This window comes from Macaca nemestrina, chromosome 5 (genome assembly GCF_043159975.1).
Source record: "Macaca nemestrina isolate mMacNem1 chromosome 5, mMacNem.hap1, whole genome shotgun sequence".
NCBI lineage: Eukaryota > Metazoa > Chordata > Mammalia > Primates > Cercopithecidae > Macaca > Macaca nemestrina.
Genome location: NC_092129.1, coordinates 2,051,802 through 2,075,253, shown reverse-complemented (window position 1 = coordinate 2,075,253; position 23,452 = coordinate 2,051,802). Strand labels below are relative to the sequence as shown.

The following is a 23,452-nucleotide window of genomic DNA, read 5'->3' as shown; positions in this document are numbered from 1 at the left end:
ATGAGGATTGTCTGTATCTTGACTGGTGGCAGACACACAAATCTAGACACATGTATAATACTGCATGGAACTGCATACCTGTGCAGAACTGCAAACATGCACCCACACATGAGTACAGGTCAAAAGGAAAATGTGAACAAGAGCATCAGATTACGTCAACAGTAATACCCCATTACTCAGAAATATGAGCAGTGTCTTAAGCTACAGCACTGACATGGAAACGTCCTCATGTTGCTAAATGGAAACAGACGCTGTATTTACAGCTCAGCAGGTTGCACGTCTCAAAAGCAAGAACTTGATGGGGACGCAATACTTTAAACTTCAAATCCAGCCAAGCCTCCTTTGCAAGGTGAAGTCTGTTCTCCTGGAGCCCAGCGTCGGCATGGAGAGTGCATAGCAGAAGGCTACACACACGGAGCTGCACGGTTCTCAATGCACACTGCAGGGATGTGTGAGGCAGGGCTCTGAGGAGCTGGGACAAGACAGTGTGACGACAGCATCTGGATGGCTGCTTCAGCACTCCATGTGCTTGCCCCAGCAGCCTCACACAGTTTCAGGTATTCATCTGACTGGAACCTGCGCTAAAGGTGGGGAGATGCCAGGAACATCCTGGAGTATGATCAGAAAAGAAATCCAAAACTTTGTGATTAAATTAGAGTGTGAAATCACTATCACCTGCACCATCAAATAATCACCCCTCCCCACCTAAGACAGCCAGAAGACAGTCGCTTCCCACAGTGTTGAGAAGGAAATACATTTGTGAGCACAGAACTAACATTTCTGAGAAAGCCCTGGAGCAGTAAGCCTGCATAGGCCAGAGCACAGGAGAAGGCACTGCTACAGACAGGCTCCTGTTTTCACTGCTGATGCTGGGACTCTGCCAAGTGGGCCACCTGAGCTCCTCCTCTAGATTAGAGGGCCAGGCCCCTGTCACAGGCAGCAGGAGGGTCCTGGCCCGAAGGGTTTACCTGCAGTGGCTGGGAGCAGCCCATTGACCATGGAAGCTGCAGAACCCATGTATGTTCAATCGTGCAGTCCCTGTGCACAGCCATAGGAGACTGGTAAAGGGCTAAAGTCTGTCCGGGGGACCTGAGGGCTCTGTGAATGCCCATGGTTCCTCCTCCCAGTTCCTGGGTGCATACTTAGATGGCTGTACTCAGTAACTGGCAGGCTCCCACACTGGCTCCCTGCTCTGCGAAATGTGGGCTATTGTCCTGAAAGGAAATGTGGAGCACTACTCAGTATAAAATTTTAAGCCAAAAGCAATATCATATCCATGAGGGAATTGCAGAGATTAGCACCACAATCAAAGACTTGGAAAATGATGAGTTTTTATTTCCTTTTATCCTGATTTAGCTCACCAGTTTGGCCTATGTGGAATACATGCCGCTTGGAAAATGATGGTGCGTTTTATAGCAACATGGTGACTAAAATTGAGCTTGCTATTCCAGATGAGGTCTGTATTAACTAACAAGCCAGGGCAGCCCCTGGCCTCAGGTTATCCATTACTGTCTCGCAAATGCTTAGTTGCTGCTGTTGTGGTTTTCTACCTTAAGAAGAAAATCCAGGAGCTATCTGTTTTCTCTCATCAAGGAGAGTCACCCGCCTTCATCTTCCCACCTCAGGGCCACACTAACTTCTAAGCTGGGATCTAAGAAACCTCCCGCTGGTCTACGATCGGGAGGGCATCACGCAGAGAGGGCCTGCAGAGCAGAAGTAGTGCGCGTGCGTGCTGCAGGGTGGAGGAGGGGCAATGAGCATCCAGGACCTGCCCGCTGGGAGCTCTGGCTGCCCAGTGCTGGGGATCTCTCCTTCAGAGTGGAAGCAGTCGCTGCACATCACTGTTCTCACCTCAAGGAGAAGGCGCACGACATGGTGGAGACGGCAGTGACACAGTTAGTGCTACTCTTCTACTCACTCAGGGGCTCAGAAATCTGCTGGCTCTGACTGGAAACCTAAGTAGCCTCTGCACAGCTCCAAACAGCCACGCGAGCAGCGCTAGCCCAGGGCCCCGTGCACAGCAGGACACTTGCACGACCAGGCATGCTTATGCTCCCTAGATGTGGACACCAGAAATGCCCCGTTGCCCTCTCTGCTCTCCCCCGTCACAGGTCAGAGGCCGGGATTCTCTACATTTTAGAACTCCTTGCCACCAACGCTCCAGTTCAGGAACCACCAGGAGGAGCCTCCATGTGAGATCTGAAGGCAGAAGAGAGGGAAAAGACACTGTCGCTCCCGCCATTTTGCAAGCAGGTGTGTGGGATTTGGCGGCTGGGCATTCTTTTCACCCACTTTGATCCTGCAGGAACTGAAATCACTGCAAGTTTCCCAAGTGGGCTAGAGACGAGACTAACCTGATCCACCTGCGTACTGAAGCAGAGCGGCCCGGCAGGCAGCCCAGACCAGCCAGTGTCCAAATGGCCTGCAGGTCCAGCAGGAGAAGCAGCTCCCCAGGCATCTGGGCCAGAGCCAGCTACAGCCACCCATATGTCTGTGAGGACAGGTGGTGGCTGTTCTAAGCCACCGAGGGGGTCACGCGGCTTTAAGGCAGTAGCCCGCAGATGTGCCTGCTCTCAGCCCCACAGAGAGAACTAGGCTCCTTTTATGTGCCTGGTGTTGTACGAAGATGAATAAAATAATTTATGCCACAAAGCCAGAAACAAAAGATAGTTAACAAAAATGAATCTAGCCAGCAGGAGAAGATGCAGTGAACTTTTGAACCAGCAGTAGCTAAAATGCATAAAGATGTGTGAGGAAGCAGCACTTTCCCAAGAACTGTAGGACTTGCCTGGATGTTCTCATTCGGTGAATCTGGAGTGAGTGGGGTCTTGGTTGACTCCTTAACTTCCGGACCCTCTTCTTTAATTACCGAGGATGCACATGTTCTGGTTAAAGCAGGAGTTCGCTGCTCAGTAACCTAGCGAAGCCCACGGACTGCCCTGCCTGTTGGAGACGGGCGCGCCCCTCCCTCAAGCTGGTCGAGGAGGTGCTAACACAGGACTTCGTCAATGAAGCAAGACCTCCCTACATGCTTAGGTCTGAATCCAGCTATTCCAGATCTTTCCACTCACACTAAGTAGGCTGAACAGCTTCAGACTCTCCCCTAAGACCACAGCCAAGGACTGGGCTGGATCGCTCCAGTGTGATGCCGAGCCGGTAGCCTTGCCTGGGGCATCCAATGCCCGACGGAGCCGCACGCCCCACCTCCCCCCAGGCTAGGGCAGCCGCCCCGGGGTTGCGGGACGCTGGAAGCCATTAATGAGGGAGTAGATCTGGTGAGGAGATGAGGGAGGGCGGGAGAGCAGGAGGCCCCTCTGCAGAGAGAGGAAACCGCGCGCCTGACGCTCTCGCGGGAGGAGCGCAGGAGCGCGGCCTCTGAGGAGCGCGGCCTCTGAGGAGCGCGGCCTCTGAGGAGCGCGGCCTCTGAGGAGCGCGGCCTCTGAGGAGCGCGGCCTCTGAGGAGCGCGGCCTCTGAGGAGCGCGGCCTCTGAGGAGCGCGGCCGCGGGAGACGCCCAGACACCCGGACAGGCCGGACTCACATGCCAGGGATGTGCGTCCCTCTGAAAGATTCCCCCGGAAGCTGAAGGGCGATGCGGCGTTCCGGTACACGGATGGTCCCTGTCTGAAGCCTCCTACTTGAGGGTCCAGGGCTTACACTGTAGCTTTTTGTTGCTGCCATAAAAATTTCCTTAAAGTTAGTGGCTTAAAACAACACCAGTTTATTCTTCCGGGTCTGTAGGTCATAAGTCCCGAATGGGCCTCACTGGGCTAAGATCAAGGAGCGAAGGGCTGGTTCCCTCTGGAGGCTTCAGGAGAAAATCCATTTCCGTGTCTCTCCCAGCTTACCGGCCGACCCCGATCCGGGGCTGTGGCCCCTTCTCGTCCTTCGGAGCCGGCAGCGTCTCGTCTCACTCCCCCGCGTTCTCTCTGCCTCCCTCTTAAGCTCCCTCGTGATCGCACTGGGCCCCCAGGTGACCCGGAGTGCTCTCCTCATCTCCAGGTCGATCGATCACAGCCTCAGTGCCATCTTCAACCTTGCATTTCCCACGTTCCAGGGGTTAGGACTTGGATATTTCCAGGACATGTCTGCTCACCACTGACACTGACCCATTCTTGAGAGGAAGCCAAGATTCCAGGAGATGGAGGAGCTGAGGAGGGTCTTGAACCACTTCTTCTACAGGCTTCCCCAAAAATTTTAGACAGGTCCTGGGAAGTACTGGCAGCTAATCCCATGAAATTTCTACCTAGTCAAAGTAGAGGAAGATGAGGTGACCATCACATTTCATGAGACTCAGCGGAGTACATGGATCACAAGACATCTGGGAGGTTTGTCTCTGGCTGTGTCCTCAAGCAAGACACCCTCTGCATGCTGTGAGCAGAGTGACTAGAAAGAGGCAGGGGTTGGGGTGAAAACATCGGGAGGCCCAGCTGAGAATGCTCAGGCCTTCAGAGGACAGCCTGAGTTCAAGCAACCTGTAACAGCTTCTGATGCTAATTAACATGACAGGGTCACAGACAACTGGGAGGAAAACTTCGGAGACTGTGCAGCCATGATGGAACTTCATACAACATAAGAGAATGTTACATCAAGGGTATGTAATCACAGGTCCAAAGCTGAAGACAATTATGAATGTATTGATACTCCAGTCAGTGAGATGGCCTTTGCTAATTTAACAACAGATGACCTACCCCTCACCCGTACGATGTGTAAACATTTCTGGGAAGAAATAAGAGTGAAGGAGTTCAGGGAACAGGATTCTCTTTCTAGGCTTCCAAGAGCCGTCCCCAGACACTACAGCCTGTCATCTACTGGTTCATTAGATGCTCCTTTTTTTGGAAAGAAGATGAGTTTGACAAAAAATATAAAAACTTAAATGTGTTAGCTACATGTTTTGGGAACTTTTCAGTACATGTGGCTTCCTGGCATTTTTGATTTCTGCTGTAATTTCCTGGGCCTGCCTGGTATTCCCACAGCCACAGAAAGTAGAAGAAACCATTTTCAATTTCTAGTCATTAATACATCCCTTTCTCATTATTTTGAACCTATATCAATCTAACTTGCCACTTCCATAAGATTTCAGCCAAAAAACACACGAGTAAAAGCTAAGCAGTCCATTCTTCATTATGTCCCTGGTGTGGTGTGCTGAACTTTCATCCTTGAAAAGGAAGGCATGCTAATAAGTGAGACAACATTCTGGTTTAAAATAGGAGCAAAAGGCCAAGCTAAAAGTATGCTACATATCAAAGTATGGGAGGAGTGTACTGATGTGTAAAATTTACTTTAAAATTCATCAAAAATCAAAATTAATGAGTTGATAGATGAAAAGATAGATGAACAGGGTGTTGTTATGTGATAAAACAAATGTGGTAAAATATTACCAGAATATACTAGTAGGAATTCAACTGTTCACTGCAAACTCTTTCAATTTCGCTGTATATTAGAATATTTTCATAATAAAATGTTAAGATACATAGTAGACTTCTGTGTTAGATGAATATATCATGTTACTCACTGATATGGTTTGGATCTGTGTCCCCACCCAAATCTCACCTTGAATTGTAATAGTCCATGTGTCAAGGGCAGGGCCAGGTGGAGATAACTGAATCATGGGGGTGGTTTCCTTCATACTGTTCTTGTGATAGTGATTAAGTGTCTCAAGATCTGATGGTTTTATAAATGGCTGCCACCATGTAAGATGTGACTTTGCCCTTCATTCACCTTCCACCATGATTATGAGGCTCCCCAGCCATGTGGAACTGTGAGTCAATTAAACCTCTTTCCTTTATAAATTACCCAGTCTCAGGTATGTCTTTATTAGCAGCATGAGAACAGACTAATACACTCACTTTAAAAAAAGTTTTTTTTTTTTTTTCGAGACAGGGTCTCACTCTGTTGCCCAGGCTGGAATGCAGTGGCATGAGCTTGGCTCACTGCAGCTTCAATCTCCCAGGCTCAAGCAATCCTGCCTCACTTGGGAAAAAGCCTCCTGAGTAGCTGGGACAACAGGCCTGCACCACCACATGTGGCTAATTTTTAGGTCTCGCTATGTTGCCCAGGCTGGTCATGAACTCCTGGCCTCAAGCAATTCTCCCACCTCAGCCTCCCAAGGCGCTATGATTACAGGTATGATCTACCACACCTGGCCTGTTACCTACTTTATATTCTTTCAAGACTTTTGTGGAAAATCTATTGTAGACAATAGGGCTTCTAAAAAACAAGTGAGAACTGTATGTTTTACTTCATCTTGCATACTTTGCCACAGATCCTTACATGAAATCTAGCAAGAAAGACAATATTACTTGGCTACAATTATATCTGTGAATTAATAAGTGATATGCAGTATTCTATATGAAAAATGCTACACCTAAGTAAATTTTCCTTTGGAGATGAATGTAGATCATATAAAATCATATCAACTTGAATATTACTCATTAAGTTATTGTAACTGTTCTTAAGAACTTAGTAAGCTCCAATCAGTTAGAAATCACTTGCTAATTATCAAGATCTAATTCTATTCATGGGGCAGCAGGGGGAGTAAATGTTACGAGTGATTTTTCTAATGTGCCAGTTAACACTTATATTAAGCCATCAATCTTAACTTATGAGGGCAGTAATAATAAAAGCTCATATTCATTTATCTCTTATCACAGATAGGCACATGCACCATTTCCTTTAAGCCTCGAAGCACCACCATAAGGTAGATACATTTGTTATTCCTTCTCTATACTTAGGGAAACAGGGAGTCATAACTTGAGAAATTTGTCCTAGGTTATCTAACTTATTGGTAGAATGGAGAACCAAGCCCAAGCGGACTGACAGCATTCCTATACTCCAAGAATAGTCCTCAGAGCAGAAACAATCACCCCAGACCTATCGGATTAGAATCTGCAGCAGCAAACAATCCTCAACTGGGTAGAAGGCACACTGAAGTTTAAGAAGTGCTGGCAGATCCAGTTCCCTTCACCATTATGCCATGCCAGTGTCTCTCAAATTTTGTGTGATCACAGTCATCTAGAAGCCTTATTAAAATGCTGAGTGCTGGACACTCCCAGATTTTTGATTCAGTAGGACTGGGCAGGGGCCCTGAGAATCTGCATGTCTAACACATCGCAGGTGATGCTGAAGCTGCTAGCCAGGGGGCCGCATCTCACACACACTGCACGCTGCCCACATGAACCACTTAAGTCACTGTCACCATCAAAAACACATATACCTCCTAAACCCTCTAAGCTTTTAAACTCATAAACAAAGCTCCCAGAAATTAACTCTACAGCAAACATTTGCTTTTGTACATTTTCCTTTGTTTTCAATGGAATTGTAATTTCTTTACAATTGTGCAGTATTTCATCTGAGCTAAAAATTAAACATACTGCAACTTAAGAAGCTCTGAAGAATTTCCAAGCACTAATTTTCCCTATTTTTCATTTTACTTTTCTTTTCCTTTTGATGGGAGAAAATTGGCATAAACATCACATTCATTTGAGATTTCCAGGGAGACACTAGTCAGGATACATTATAATCTGTATGCCATTAAGATATTCTGTCTTACATAACAAATATTGAGCAACTTTAAATTTTAATCGGTTACATGTTGACAGAACTTGAAGTAAGTGATTAAAAAAAATCACGGGTGTTGTTGGTGCTAATCTTAATGGAGTAACTTTCTCAAATGTCTGGATTTATAATTTTTAATTTTGCCTCCTCTAGTAATGACTGTCTGGAAGTCCAGTGAAACAAAAACACTGTGCCCAATTAAGAGCAAGTTTGATTAAGAGAGAAATATGGTAATTCCAAGAATGAAAGAAAGCCATAGATGGCAACAAATTTACAGAAGCACATTAGTAGTGTAAAAACATGGTCATTACAGATTAGCTGTATACCTACATTTATATACTAAAAATCTATGTGTCCTTTGCAGTAAATATATAGTACTTTGCAAAAATAGATTGTACTGAAATTGAAGGTGAACAAGAATAACATGGACCAGAGATGTGTTAGTTATAACTTGGGATACATCAACAGAGAAACAGATATTACCACATGTGGCTTGGTTATTGGACAACTTCCATATGTGTTCCTCTGCTGTGATTAGGAATCCATTCATTAATTTGGTATATCTGAATGTGTACCTTTATTACATGCTAAATGATATGGACTTTACCTTATTATGTAGCATATTAACTGCATTTAGATGCATCTATATAAGGATTAGAATTTAATCCAACGCTTGACATTCTAATGGCATAAAATAAAATCTGATTAAACATTACTTTCAATTGTGTAATGTTTTAGAAATAAAATATTTTGAGTCCTAAAAAACACTATTCTTTCCATTTCAGATTTGATTTTCCAAATTCTACTTTGTGTCTCCAACTTTGTTTCCTAACAAGTTTGGTTGAGAATAAGGTAAGCACAAATGTGGACATGCGGCATCTATAAGCTGCCTTTTTTCCCCCTTTCCTGTCATTTTTGACCTGACTTATTGAAAGGAGTTAGAGGTGAAGAAAGGAAGAAGCAGCATGTGTGTAAGATTGTTTTGACTGGGGAAGGAACATCAATTCACTTGCAGGTACACACCCATAGTGGTTCTGGGCACACAGCTGGGCATGCTGTGCTTCAGGGATGTTCTCAGTGTGACCACCCATGACACTACTCCATCTTGACAGGGCTCCCTGAGAGCTTTCATCCTTTCAATTGAGTGAAGACATATTATAACCTGGAGCATATCAGCCAGAAGCATGGTTGACAGGTTGGAGCTCCTAGATTCCTCACCCAGGACAGAAATTCTACGCTGCTTTTGCTAATAGCGAACCCCACCAGCCTTCCCTGTAACTTTCAGAAAAGTTTTCAGCAAACTATGGCTCATGAAACAGACCTGCTCATTGCCTGTTTTTGCATATCCAGTAGATAAGAATAATGTTTATATTTTGAAATGGTTGAAAACACTAAAGAATATTTTTCAATGTTCATAAATAAAGTTTCATTGGCACCTAGACATATCCTCTAGCGTACATATTGTCTGTGGCTTTCTTGACACATGGTGAAGTGGCGTGGCTGTGATGGAGACCACAGGTGGCACTCTCACAGCTTCACAACTGTGCTAGCCACTCTACAGGTCACGGCAATGCCCTTACCTTCCAGCTGCTGCATGTACTTCTGTACTATGAATGGTTTATTTAAATCTTCATAGCATACTCATCATGTCAAAACAGGAAGAGAAAAGTGGACCTCAACTGCCATGCTTTTAGGCCACAGCAGAGTATGGATTATTTTTATACAGTTGTGTTTAATATGCTGTGCACTCCAACAGAGCTGAAAGGACGCCAGAAGCATCTACATGACCAGACCAGGCTCACATAAAATAGGCCCAACTCACAGGACAGCAGTGATCAGAAAAACAAAAAACTTAAAACAGAACATCTCAATACACAGAATTTATTCAAAAAATAAAAATACATTAAAATCAAGCTACAAGTGAATTAACCTTCTGAATGGCTTGTTAGCCAAATGAGGAAAGCCATACACCAATTGTGAGTTGATTAAATCATGGTTGATTGCAGCAGCCAGAGAAATGCATCTGAGCAAATAAGCTCATCTGAGACTGTTAGGTTTTTGGCTAGAAGAGATGTTCAAGAGTTGAGGGCAAATTATTTTTAATTTCTTTCTTTTTTTTGAATCAATGACTCAACAAATGTTACTGATATTACTTAGTTGTTGTTTAAGAGTGAATAGTCTAAAGTGACTGAAAATTAGTCTCTATGAATTGTCTGCATGGAACAATTGCACACAAGAATATTCTGAAGAGATTTGGGAAGACAAAGATTCAGTACAATCTGAAGTAGAACCTGCTAAGATGTGTCACAACTGCAGGTGGTAAAACATATCAAGAAAATATGAGGAGAAAAAGGCTTAAACAACTTTACAACATTTGTGGAAATGTAAAGTGTTTAAAACTTATAATTATATATTGTATTATTTATCAGTAGATACTTTGTAGAAAATATTTGAATCTATCATGTTACTAAACCAGTAGCATCAATGATGGACTTTATTCACTCTCATATATTTAACTTTCATCCTTAAAGTTTTGTCAGAAATAGAAGCTGTATGTCCTGACCTGCCCTCCACACAGCAGCCACATGGCTCCATAAAGGTCAGGTTTTATTGTTGTTGTTGAGCTCAGAATGAAGACAAAGTTTTCTGAATGAGAACAATTTCTTCCTCCATTTTTATCAAACACTAAATGACTATGGAATTGCTTGATACTATTTCTTAGTGAATTCAACCTAAGATTACATGGCAAAAAAAAAATTTATTTGCAAAACTATTCCTGAGGTAAACTCATTTTGGTGACAACTAACGTTTGAATCACAAGCAACATCAGCAGCTTTATACACTGCCCATCCTGTCAAAAGTTACAACAAGATGCAAGGTAGCCATTCCTACACACAACTGAAGCAGAAACATTTCTCAATCTCAAGCCACAGTTCCAGTTCCACAACTGTGTTTCAGACTTTGATGCAAAAACAAAGGCAATTTCCACATTTCAAAATTCATTTAGCTGCCTTTGAGGAGCTTTTATATCACCTTCCATTGAAAGTGATTATTCTGCAATGTAATGAGATCTTAACAGGCAAATATCAAATGTAAAATCTATGCATTCTCTGAATGTTTATCAAACAATAACTATGTTCCATTAAAATAAAATATTTATGGATTTGTATGTTTGGCAGTACCGATTTGTGTGAAGAGACATTTTCAAAGATGAAATATGTGAAATTTATTTTTTATTTTTTATTTTTTTTGAGATGGAGTCTCGCTGTGTCTCCGAGACTGGAGTGCAGTGGCGCAATCTCGGCTCACTGCAAGCTCCACCTCCTGGGTTCATGCCATTCTCCTGCCTCAGCCTCCCGAGTAGCTGGGACTACAGGTGCCCGCCACCACGCCTGGCTAATTTTTTGTATTTTTAGTGGAGACGGGGTTTCACCGTGTTAGCCAGGATGGTCTCGATCTCCTGACCTCGTGATCCACCCACCTCAGCCTCCCAAAGTGCTGGGATTACAGGCGTGAGCCACCATGCCTGGCTGTGAACTTTCATTACAGATTAGCACTAACAGATTAATATTTGCAATCAATTTTGATGCTAGGGAATGCTAACTTTGAAACCCAAATAAAGCATTGCCTTCCCCCCAAAATATAATTTTATTTTCTTAATCATAGATCTGTATTATAAGAAGAAAATTACACTCAGTTTTTATTAGTGTATTTTCAATGTTGCCTATGAAAAGACTGTGTAAACTTGTTTTCTTTCTTATTCTCTAAGTACATACATAATATCCTCAGTTTTGCTTCCTGATCCATAAAGCCTAAATTATTTACTATTTGGCCCTTTACAAAAAAATATTTGCCAACTCTTGCTCTAGATATTATCTGAGTACCCAAATTATACTTTTTTTTTTTTTTTTTTTTTTGAGACGGAGTCTCACTCTGTCGCCCAGGCTGGAGTGCAGTGGCCGGGTCTCAGCTCACTGCAAGCTCCGCCTCCCGGGTTCACGCCATTCTCCTGCCTCAGCCTCCGGAGTAGCTGGGACTACAGGCGCCCGCCACCTCGCCCGGCTAGTTTTTTTTTTGTATTTTTAGTAGAGACGGGGTTTCACCATGTTAGCCAGGATGGTCTCGATCTCCTGACCTTGTGATCCGCCCGTCTCGGCCTCCCAAAGTGCTGGGATTACAGGCTTGAGCCACCGCGCCTGGCCCCAAATTATACTTAATATCTTCAGCTACTGTTCATATCTGCCATCATTTTACATGGTTTTATCATTCATAAAAAATTGACGGATGGATGGGTGAATGGATAATTTACTGTTTTATAATCTTTAAACAATATAATCCATGGTCATTGGTTTACTGCTTTCCTAAAAGGAAAGTGGAGTCTTTATAAAATGTGATGACTGGGGAAGCAAGGGTCTCAGTAAAGACTTTCATCCAAATATAGGCTGTCACACTCATGTGTCTGCAGACGGCAGTTTACATCTTTTTTCAAACAAAGGATTTTAGTTCAAATAATAGAACAAATAGCTATAACCAGTATACATAAATTATTATAAATTATTTTCTTTCAAATAGAAAAGAGAAGTCAAACTGACAAAATATATTTTTTAAATTGCCCTACAAATTATAATAGCTTGTAATCTGCAAAATTATAGTGTTTTCTTATCAAGTCTAGAAATTTTATACCCAGATGTCTTGAAAATGTAATAAACTATTGTTAATACACCAAAAAAGAGCTTTTTTATCTTTTCAAAAATCCAATGCTTTGATTTGAAATAATGAAATGTTATTTCAACTTTATGTCTAAGTGTACTTTGATTCCTAAATAAAATTTAACTTAAAATTTTTAAAGGGTTCCTTATCCTAGAATGACCAAAAATTAAATTAAATTTTAAATCAAGCCTACAAAATAGAAGTACAACGATAGAGCCCAATGGGAACTTTAATTTACAATGTTAATCCATTTAGCTACTTTACTCTAGAGGAGGCTAAGATTAGCAAAGCAAGAAAATGTTTAATAAGAGCTAGTGAGAGATCATAAGTCAATCTCACTGGCTTTCTCAACCACACATAAGCTAGATTTTAATGATGTTATTTAAAGGTTGTTTAAATGTTGCAAACATGAACATTTTAACATTAGAATGCAGTAGAACCATTTATTTTTACCTCTTTAGATAGTAGAGGTAATGGCTTGAATCACCTTTGATTTTGTATTAAAAGAAAGTCATGTTTGATGTTTCAAGAAAGAAGGTGGAAAAATAGTTCATGGCTAGTAGTTCTGAATCTGTCTTTTCATGTTAAAAGAACATCTGTGAAGACAGAAAACACAGAAAACCAAGGCTAATAGAACAGTGATGCCAAAACATGTATGAAATCACCACCAGCTCTAAAGCATATGGACACTTGTTAAGAAAATATACTTTCATGAAACAAGGAATACATTTAATTTTTTTTTTAATGTTCTAGTTATTTATTGTTGCACCACAAGCTACTCTCAAACTTAGCGGTTTAAAATAAAAACCACTGTTTTGTGGGTGAGTATTCTGTTTCATGTTGTGCTGACAGCAGTCACCCTGTGGTGCTTGATTGGGGGTGGGCTCAGCGGGAATTTCTGGGGACATCTAGACAGTCTCCAGCATAGTGGCCTCAGTGAGGTGGGCCCCTCACGGTGCAGCTGTTTCCAAAAGAGAATGTTCTGGCAAACAAAGTATTACTAGAAGCTGTATCTGTTTCTATAGCTTGGCCCTAGAAATTGTATAGCCTCCCTCCTGCCATGCACAATTGGTCAGAGTGGTCCCGGGACACCCAGGTTTGAGGGGAGGGAACACAGATGCCCACCTCTTGAGGAAAGAAGTGTCGAAGGATTTGCAGCCATGTTTCAAAATTCTAGATTCAGAGCCCCAGTGTTCATTCCCTAATTCAAATTTTTGGGGAGTTGTATAAACTGAAGTAGGTCTCATTTATCCATGTTGACACATTCACATGGATTCAAAGGCAGTAACTTCTAGAAAACAACCAGGCACTAAGTAGGAGAGTCTAGGAACAGAACATTCTATGCAGTAATTACTTATAAACAACGTGTTTATTTATAAGTAATTACTTATAAACAGCAATATGTGCTGGAAACTGTGGTCAGTCATTCACTTGTTTAACATAGACTGTCTACCTTTGCCAATCCCTGTGCCAACTGATATGGGCACAGCCCTAAAGAGGTTGAAAATGTCTCTGCTGTCATTACTCAGAGCATTAAAGCTCTAGACAGTACAGGAGGAAAGAGTAGCACTTCTGTAGAGCAGAGCCACTGAAAGATATGGCATTGCACAGTGGACTTTAGCTCTTATCTCAGAACCGTGGGACATACAATTAGAGCAAAAGAGAACAGCAGCTGTCAATCTACATTGATTGCTGACTGATTCCATGTCTGGATAAGGTTCACGTTATTTCAGGATGAATAAAGAGAGGAAACAATAAAAACCACACCTTCACAATAAAAAACTAACAAGACTATTCTAAGAATATATATATATGTATATGTATATATATATATATTTGGGAAATATATACTATATATATTAAAATACATATCTAGGTCAATCATAAACATTTTTTAATAAAAAATAATCAAACAAATCCCTCAATATTTTAAAAGGTTAATATACTAAGACCAAGTTGGATTTATTCTAGGAATGAAAGGTTGGTTTAATACTGTTAAAGACATCATTCTAATCATTCTAATTTACTATAACAGAGAAAAAGAGAATATATATATATATATATATATATATGATCATTTCAGTAGCTTCAGAAATAGCATGTGTTAAAATTTAGCATACATTCTTAGCAAACAAGGAATAAAAGGAAATTTTTAATTTGACAAATAGTAATTACAAAAATAATGGTAATTATTTTTATTTTATTTTAAAAATCTACAGCAAACATCAAACTAAATGGTGAAATGTTGAGAGCTTTCCCTATGAGATTGGAAACAAGATCTCACCACTTGCATTTAATACTAATACATGCACATAAGTAAGAGTAAAATTAAATTTAAAAGGCTGATAATACTAAGTGTTGATAAGTATGTGGAGAAACAAACTCTCATTCATGGGTCGTGGGTCTTTTAATTAGTACAACTTCTTTGGAAAACTCCCTTAATTTACTAAAGCTGAAAATACACATAGCTATGACCCATCGAGTCCTGTCCTAACTGTGTATCAACAGAAATGTGTGCATGTGCGCAGCAAAAGAAATGAAGAAGGAGACCCAGAGTAGCCTTACTCACAGCGACCAAAGCATAAAACTCTACTGTGTGCTATTTATAGCAAGTTCAAAACAGGAATACATAGGCTTTAGGAATGTGTGCCTTTAAAATTAAAAATAAAACGAAAGCAGTAATAATGATCATAAAAGCTAGAATAATGAATACCGAATAGCTTTTAGGGAAATGGATACAGGTCTTATTGGGACAAAGCTCAATTGTAAGTTATTGGGTTATGCATGTTTGTTTTGTTTGAATTCCTTAAATGTCAGAATTAGATGTCGAAGTTACCATTATTTACACGAGTACTTTAGAAACCTAAGAGTGGTATATGAATAAAAGTGTTCAGTAAAATCATAATTTGGTAATTGAAAGCCTTTCTTTGTACCAACAAAATATTCTTAGAAAAGGTAATGGATAAAGGTAATGAATAAAATAGACTTTATGGATAACTTCAGCCAAATATAATAAATATAAATAAGTATTTTTTTATATACTTAACTATTGTAAACATTTAAAACATAAGTAAAGTAACAGTAAAATAAAAGGGATAAATTTAAAATTTGTGAAGGATATATATTATATATATTTAATAATTTTAAAGATACATAAGAAAACACAAATAAGCAGAAAAGCATATTATGCTCCCAGTTGACATATTCAAATTATAAAGATCTTAATTCACTGCAAATTGATCTATGAGTTGAATGTAATCTTAATCATTCAATAACTTCAATGTGAATAAGTAACTCCAGCACTCATCTGGAAATATAAATACAAAAATAGCTAAGAGGAGAATGGTGGAAAAATAAGAAATTCCAACTTTCACCCTTCCATAAAAGCAATAAGAAAACTGTCAAAAACTGTCAAAATCAACTTTCTTCAGAACTCTGAAAATTCACCAAATGGCTGCAACAACTGGAAGAGCCCTTAATATAACAGTTGAATCCTGAATCTGCTATAGTAAGAAATAAGGATCATGAGATTTGTTGCATTTTGACTTTCTCCAGCTCCATTTTCAACTCCCTAGCTCAACAAAAAGGAGCCATGAAAATAAGTACCTGCATTCCCTGTACTGGATGGAGCAGAACAGATCTCATTCACAAAGACTTCAATAATTTACTGTGACCTAGCTGATGCCTCCCTGAAGACTGGCTTAAAAGGCTTGTCTTTGTCTCCCCTGGCTCAGAACTCCTCCAGGGCTAATTTTGCTGGGGTGGGGGGGGGGGGGGTGGGGGTACATTTGTCTAAAATATTTACATAAGAATGTTTTAGTTGCTGCTTCCTGTTGGTAGATAACATTCGGGAAAAACAATGAACAAACCAAAAACCTTGAGAGGAAAGACTGCTGAAGGGACATGTCCATAGGGCTTAAAAGTTCTATTACATCCTGGAAATCTAGAAGGCCATGTGTGTCCCCAAGAGCTGGGCATGCTAACAAAGAACCTGAGAAGGCTCTGAAGGCTCTGTGAATAAATGAAGGGTAAGACAGAGCGGCAAACTGCCCTAGCACACGCGCGCGCGTGCGCACACACACACACACACACACACACACACACACCCCTCCTTAGCAAAGACTGAAAGACGTGTTGGTTCCAGGCATTTAGGAAAACATCTGTCCTGAGTGAATGCTGGAATGAGTTAGGACTTTGGGGGACTACTGTGAAGTCATGACTGTATTTTGCAATGTAAGAAGGACCCGAGATTTGAGGCTGGGCAGGAGGAGGGGTAGAATGATGTAGTTCGGATTTTGTCCCCACCAAAATTTCCTGTTGAAATGTAATCTCCAATGTTGGAGATGGGGCCTGGTGGGAGGTGTTTGGGTCATGGGGGCAGATCCTTCATGGCTTGGTGCTGTCTTTGCAATGGTGAGTGAGTATTCTAGAGATCTGGTTAATTGTGTGGCACCTCCCCACCACCAACTCTCTTTCTCTTGCTCCACCTCTGCCATGTGACACATCTGCTCCTACTTCACCTTCATCCCAGAGTTAAAGCTCCCTGAGGCCTCCCCAGAAGCTGAGCAGATACCAGCACCATGCTTCCTGTAAAGCCTGTAGAACCATGAGCCAATTAAACCTGTTTTCTTTCTAAATTACCCAGCCTCGGGTATTCCTTTATAGCAACACAAGAACAGCCTACCACTGGGGGAATGGAGTGAAGCCAGAATGCTTCCACATCATCATTTTGGAACTGACAATCTATAACTATTGTTTATAATTATTGCTTTTTGCACCTGCATTAAAGAAGATTTAAAAAGTAAAAGTTACAACAAAAATACATTTGTACTATCTTTTATATTTACTTATTTAGTTACCTTTATTTGTATTTTTTATTTCTTTATGTGGGTTTGAGTTATTTTCTATTCAAATCAAAAGACTCCCTATGGCATTGGTTATAAGGAAGTTCTGGCAACAATGGACCCTCTTAATTTTTGTTTATATTGGAATGCCTTAATTTCTTCTATATTTTTGAAGGATCAATTTGCTGGATATAGAATGATTGGTTGAACTTTTTATTTTTCAGTATTGGACCTCATTGCCTTTTAGACACTATGGTTTCTAATGAGAAATCAATTGATTATCTTATTCAAGATCCCTTGCATGTGATAAAGCACTTATGTCTTGCTGCTTTCAAAAATCGTATCTTTGTCTTTTGGCACATTGCTTATGATGTTTCTAGGTACAGATAACTGAGTTTATCCTACTTGGAGTTTGTTGCAACTTTGAAACCCAGCAGGGCAGTCATTAAATCTTAAAGTTCCAAAATAATCTCCTTTTACTTTATGTCCCACATGCTGGGGACACTACTGCAAGAAGTGAATGACCAACGCCTTGGGAAGCTCCACCCCTATGGGTTTGCAGGCTTCAGATCAAATGGCTGCTTTCACAGGTTAGAACTGAGCACCTGCAGCTTTTCCAGGCACAGGGTGCAAACTGCCAGTGATCTACCATTCTGGTGTCTAGAAGGCAGTACCCCATTCCCACAGCTCCACTAAGCAGAGCCCTCTTGGGGACTCTGTGGGTTTAGCAACCCTGCATTTCCCCTCTGAACTGCCCTAGTAGAGGTTCTATATGGGAGCTCTGCCCCTGCAGCAGGCTTCTGCCTAGCATCCAGCCTTTTTCATACATCTTCTGAAATCTAGGCCAAGCCTCCTTCACTCTTGCATTCTGCATTCCTACAGGCTTCATGCCACATGGAAGCCACCAAGGCTTATGGCTTGTGCCCTTTTAAGTGACAGCACAAGCTGTACCTGGGGTTCTTTGAGCTGTGGCTGGAGCTAGAGAGGCCTAGATGCAGGCAGCACTGTTCCAAGACTGCACAGGGCAGTGGGGCTCTGGGCCTGGCCCATGAAATCATTCTTCTCTCCTAGGCTTCTGGGGCTATGAAAGGAAGGGCTGCCTCTTAGATCTCTATAATGACTTTGAAGCCTTTTTCCCATTGTCTTGGCTGTCTTTTAGTTATGCAAATTTCTCTAGCAAGTGGTTGCTCAGCAGCCTGCTTGAATTCCTCCCCTGAAAATGCTTTTTCTTTCTCTGCCACATGGCCAGCCTGCAAATTTTCCAAACTTATATGCTCTGTTTCTTATCCCAATACAAATTCCAACTTCAACTCATTTCTCTGCTCCCACATCTGACCGAAGGCTGTTAGAAGCAGCCAGGCCACATCTTGAACACTTTGTTGCTTAGAAATTTCCTTTACCAGATACCCTAGATTATCATTCTGAAGTTCCAATTTCCACAAGTCCCTAGGGCATAAACAGAATGCAGCCAACTTCTGCATTGCTAGGGCATAACAAGGGTGACCTTTGCTCCAGTTCTCAATAAGTTCCTCATTTCCATCTGAGACTTCATCAGCCTTCATTGCCCATAGTACTATCAGCATTTTGGTCATAACCATTTAACCAGTCTCTAAGAAGTTCCAAACTTTCCCTCATCTTTCTATCTTCTTCTGAGCTCTCCAAACTCTTCCAAGCTCTGCCTGTTCCCTAGTTCCAAAGTCCCTTCCACATTTTCAGGTATCTTCAAAGCAATACCCCATTCTTCAGTACCAATTTTCTGTGTTAGTTAATTCTTGCATTGCTAAAAAGAAATACATGAGACTTGGCAATTTATGAAGAAAAGAGGTTTAATTGGCTCAGTTCTGCAGGCTACACAGGAAGCATGGCACTAGCATTTTCTTGACTCCTGAGGAGGACTCAGGGAGCTTTCATTCATGGCAGAAGGCAAAGCAGGGAGCAGGCACATTATGTGGCAGAGCGGGAGCAAGAGAGAGTGGGGAGTGAGAAGGTGCCATATACTTAAACAACCAGATCTCATGAGAACTCATCCACTATTGTAAGGAGAGCACCAAGCCATGAGAGATCTGCCCCCATGACCCAAACACCTCCCACCAGGCCCTACCTCCAATGTAGGGGATTATATTTCAACATGAGATTTGGGTGGTGGGAATATGCAAACTATATCACCCCCCAACCAACAAAAACAAATATAAATATACACAGCAATATTATCACCATCAACATCTCAGAACTCAAATATGAAGATGAGATAGTTCTTGGGGCCACAGAGAAGTGAAAAAATTCTGAGCCAACAGTGAGAAAACTGGACTCCTTATCTGTGATGGCTTTCCCCCATCTTCTGGGCATGAAGTATATGGAAAATTTCCCCCCAACTCATGGTTTCTCCACACAAAAAAAGTGAGATTGAGGTGGACAACCAGCTTCCCCACCATCTTGAACTACTTCATGGGCGACCTCTCCCGGCCTAAACACCTGGGAAGCATCAGGATTGCCCAAAAAGAAAAATATCCCTAAGAACAGCCAGAGACAAAAGGGGGAAGTGGGACTACCATCCCACCCTAGAAATTTTTCTCTGTAGCTTGACAAAAAGAGATACCAAGTTGGAGTGGCTGTTCAGCACCACCATACTGTAGGAGGTTTATTCCACTACTTCCCAGGGCATGAAACCATAGCCAGCTAGCTTCCCACACTGCTGGGATATCCCTTTGGCACTTCTGTTGTTCAGGATAGGTGGTACTCTGATTATTTACTAGAACTGAAGCAAACCTGAGCTTAAGGGACCATCTAGTGCCAAAAAGGAAGCAGCAACATAGCAGACTGTTTTTAACAAAAAGAAAATTAAAAGGTAAATTACGAAGAATTTTTTAGTAAACATATCTGATAAAAAACAAAACAAGCCAGATAGAGAATACTGGAATAAATAATACTTCAATACAAAGACACAGATGTACAACCACAGGAAACAACAGCAAACAGGGCACCATGACTACCTCAAACATACAAAGCAGGGAACCAGTGACTGACTCTCACAAGATGATGATAATGTGAACTCTCTGATGAATAATTCAAAGTAGCAGTTTTAAGGAAACTTGGTGATCTTCAAGGTAATACAGAAAAGCAATTCAGAAGTTTAGCAGAAAAAATTAACAAAGAGATTAGAAAGAAAATCTTGGAATGGAGAAATACATTTGCTGAACTGAAAAAAATCATTACAGGCTCTCAACAGCAGCATGGATCAAGCAGAGGAAAGAATCAGTGAGTTCAAAGATAGGGTATCTGAAATACACAAAGGAGAAAAAAATGAAAATCAATGAAGAATGCCTATGAGATATAGAAAATTACCTCAAAAGATAAAATCTAAGAATTATTAGTGTTCAAATTGAACAAGTTGAACAAGAACAAGGAGGTAGAAAGCTTATTCAAAGACATATTAACAGAAAACTTGCCAAACTTTGAGAAAGAGATAAATATCCAGGTAAGGGAAGGTCAGAGAACATCAAACAGATTTCATTCAAATAAAGCTACCAAAAGGCATATAATAAGCAAACTCTTAAACGTCAAGGAAAGAGAGATAATCCTAAGAGCAGCAAGAGAAAAGTACATAAAATGTAAAGGAGATCCGACTCATCTGGCAAGAGACTTCTCAGTGGAAATTGTACATGCCAGGAGTTAGTAGGATGACATTTTCAAAGTGCTGAAAGAAAAAAAAAATAACTTATATCCAAGAATATTGTCTCCATAAAGCTATCTTTCAAATATGAAGAAGAGACAAGGTCTTTCCCAGATAAACAAAAGCTGAGATAATTTACCTGTCTATAAGAAATGCTAAAGAAAGTTCTTCAATCTAAAGAAAAAACTAAAAACACTAACATGCAAGGAGAACGCATTTCAAGGTATTAAACCCACTGATACAATTAAGTGCAGAGACAAACCCAAAATGTCCTACTACTATAATTGTGGTGTTCAATCCACTCATAACAATAGTATGAAGCCCAAAAGACAAATATTTCAAAAACAATAATAGCTACAGCAACTTTTTAAGAAACAGGTAACATAAAAAATATGTAAATGAGACTACTAAAAGTCAAAATAGATGGAGTTTAAAATGTAGAGTGTATTTTTTCTGTTTCTATTTTTTCTTTGTGATCTAAGTTGTCATTTATTTAAGATAACTTATTATATCTATGTGTTTTGTAAGCCTTATAGTAACCACAATGCAAAAACCTATAATAGAGTCACAAAAAATTACAAGCAACAAATTAAAACATACTACCAGAGGAAATCACTTAAATACAAAGGAAAACAGAAAGAAAAAAAGAAGAGAGTGGTTACAAAACAACCAGAAAACAAGCAAAAAATGGCAATTGTAAGTCTTCACTTATCAACACTAACAATGAATGTAAATGGACTAAATTCTCCAATTAAAAGGCATAGAGTGGCTGACTGAATAAAGAAACATGACCCAACTACATGCTGTCTACAAGAAATTCACTTCCTCTATAAAGACACACAGACTGAAAGTGAAGTGGTGGAAAAAGATATTCTGTATAACCAGAAACCAAAAAAGATTAAAAGTAGCTATACTTATATCAGATAATAGACTACAAATCAAAGACTGTAAAAAGAGACAAAATCACTATATAATGATAAAGGGGTCAATTCAGCAAGAAGATATAAAATCATAAATATCTATGCACCCAACACCATAGCTCCCAAGTATATAAAAATTAATAAATCTAAAGGTAGAAATAGATTGTAATGTAATAATAATAGGGAACTTCAATACCCCATTTTTAGTAATGAACAGATCATCCATACAGAAAATCAACAAATACTGGAGTTAAGCTACACCCTTGACCAAATAGGCCTAAATGTCATTTACAGAACATTTCATGCAGCTGCTGCAGAATACATATTCTTTTCATCAGCACATGGAACTTTCTACAGAATAGATCATATCATAGATGACAAAACAAGTATCAACAAATTCAAAAATTAGAAATAATATCAAGTATCTTTTCTGACCACAATGAAAGTAGACATCAGTAACATGAGAAACTTTGGAAAATACACAAACATGAAAATTAAACACATGCCTCTGAATGACCAATAGATCAATGAATAAATTAAGAAGAAAATTTAAAAATATCTTTAAAAAATGGAATATACCAAAAGCTATGGATATAGCAAAAACAGTACTAAGAGGGAAGTTTATAGGAATAAACTTTCTTCATAAATCAAAAAAGTAGAAAGGCTTCAAATAAACAACCTAACAATGTTCCTCAAAGAAAGAGGAAAGGAAGGATAAACCAAACCCAAAATTAGTAGAAGGAAAGAAATAATAAACATCATAGGAAAAATAAATGAATGAGATTTAAAAAGCAATAAAGAAAATCAAGAAAATGAAAAGTTGGTTTTACTGACAAACATTTGGCTAGACTAAGAAAAATAGAGAGAGAATCCAAATAAACAGTATCAGAAACACAAAAGAAAACATAACAACTGGGACCAGAGAAATACAAAGAATCATTAGGGACTATTATGAACAATGATATGCCAACAAATTGGAAAATAGAGAAGAAATGGATAAATTTCTGGACACATGCAATTTATCAAGACTGAACTATGAAAAATAGAAAACTTCAACAAACCAGCAATGAGTAATGAGATCACAGCTGTAATAAAAAGTATTCCATTAAAGAAAAGCCCACGATCTGTTGACTTCACTGCTGAATTCTATCAAACACTTAATTAAGAACTTATACCAATTTCACTCAAACTTTTAAATAAAATTGAAGAGGAGAGAATACTTCTAAACTCATCCTATGAGGCCAGCATTACTCTGATACCAAAACCAGACAAGGACACAACAAAAAAAGAAAACTATAGGCCAATATCCCTAATGAATATAGATGTGAAAATCCTCAACAACACACTAGCAAACCAAATTCAACAACCCATTAAAAAGATCATTCACTGTGGTCAGGTGGGATTCATCCTGGGGATGCAAGAGTGGGCCAACATATACAAATTAATAAACAGGATACATCACATCAACAGAATTAAGGACAAAAACTATATCATCATTTCAATAGATGTTGGATAATCATTTGATAATATTAAACATCCTTTTATGATTTAAAAAACCCTCAACAAACTAGGTATAGAAGGAACATACATCAAAATAATAAAGGCTATATATGACAAAACCACAGCTAACATTGTACTGAATAAGTAAAAATTGAAACCTTTTCCTCTAAGATCTGGAACAAAACAAGAATCTCCACTTTTACCATGTTTTTTTCCACATAGGCCTGGAAGTCCTGGCCGGAGCAATTAGGT

General features: G+C 40.1%; 1 protein-coding gene and 1 long non-coding RNA gene across 17 annotated transcripts in view; one reads left to right on the top strand and one right to left on the bottom strand.

The window, feature by feature from the left end:
* The window catches only part of LOC105487638 (WD repeat domain 27), a 304,221-nt gene that overhangs the window by 99,834 nt on the left and 180,935 nt on the right, over positions 1 to 23,452 (bottom strand). The window lies entirely within an intron of this gene.
* The window catches only part of LOC139363255 (uncharacterized), a 54,581-nt gene that overhangs the window by 23,732 nt on the left and 7,397 nt on the right, over positions 1 to 23,452 (top strand). The window contains exon 2 of the long non-coding RNA XR_011623224.1: positions 8,342 to 8,408. This is a non-coding gene — a long non-coding RNA (uncharacterized lncRNA). The remainder of the gene's footprint in view (positions 1 to 8,341; positions 8,409 to 23,452) is intronic.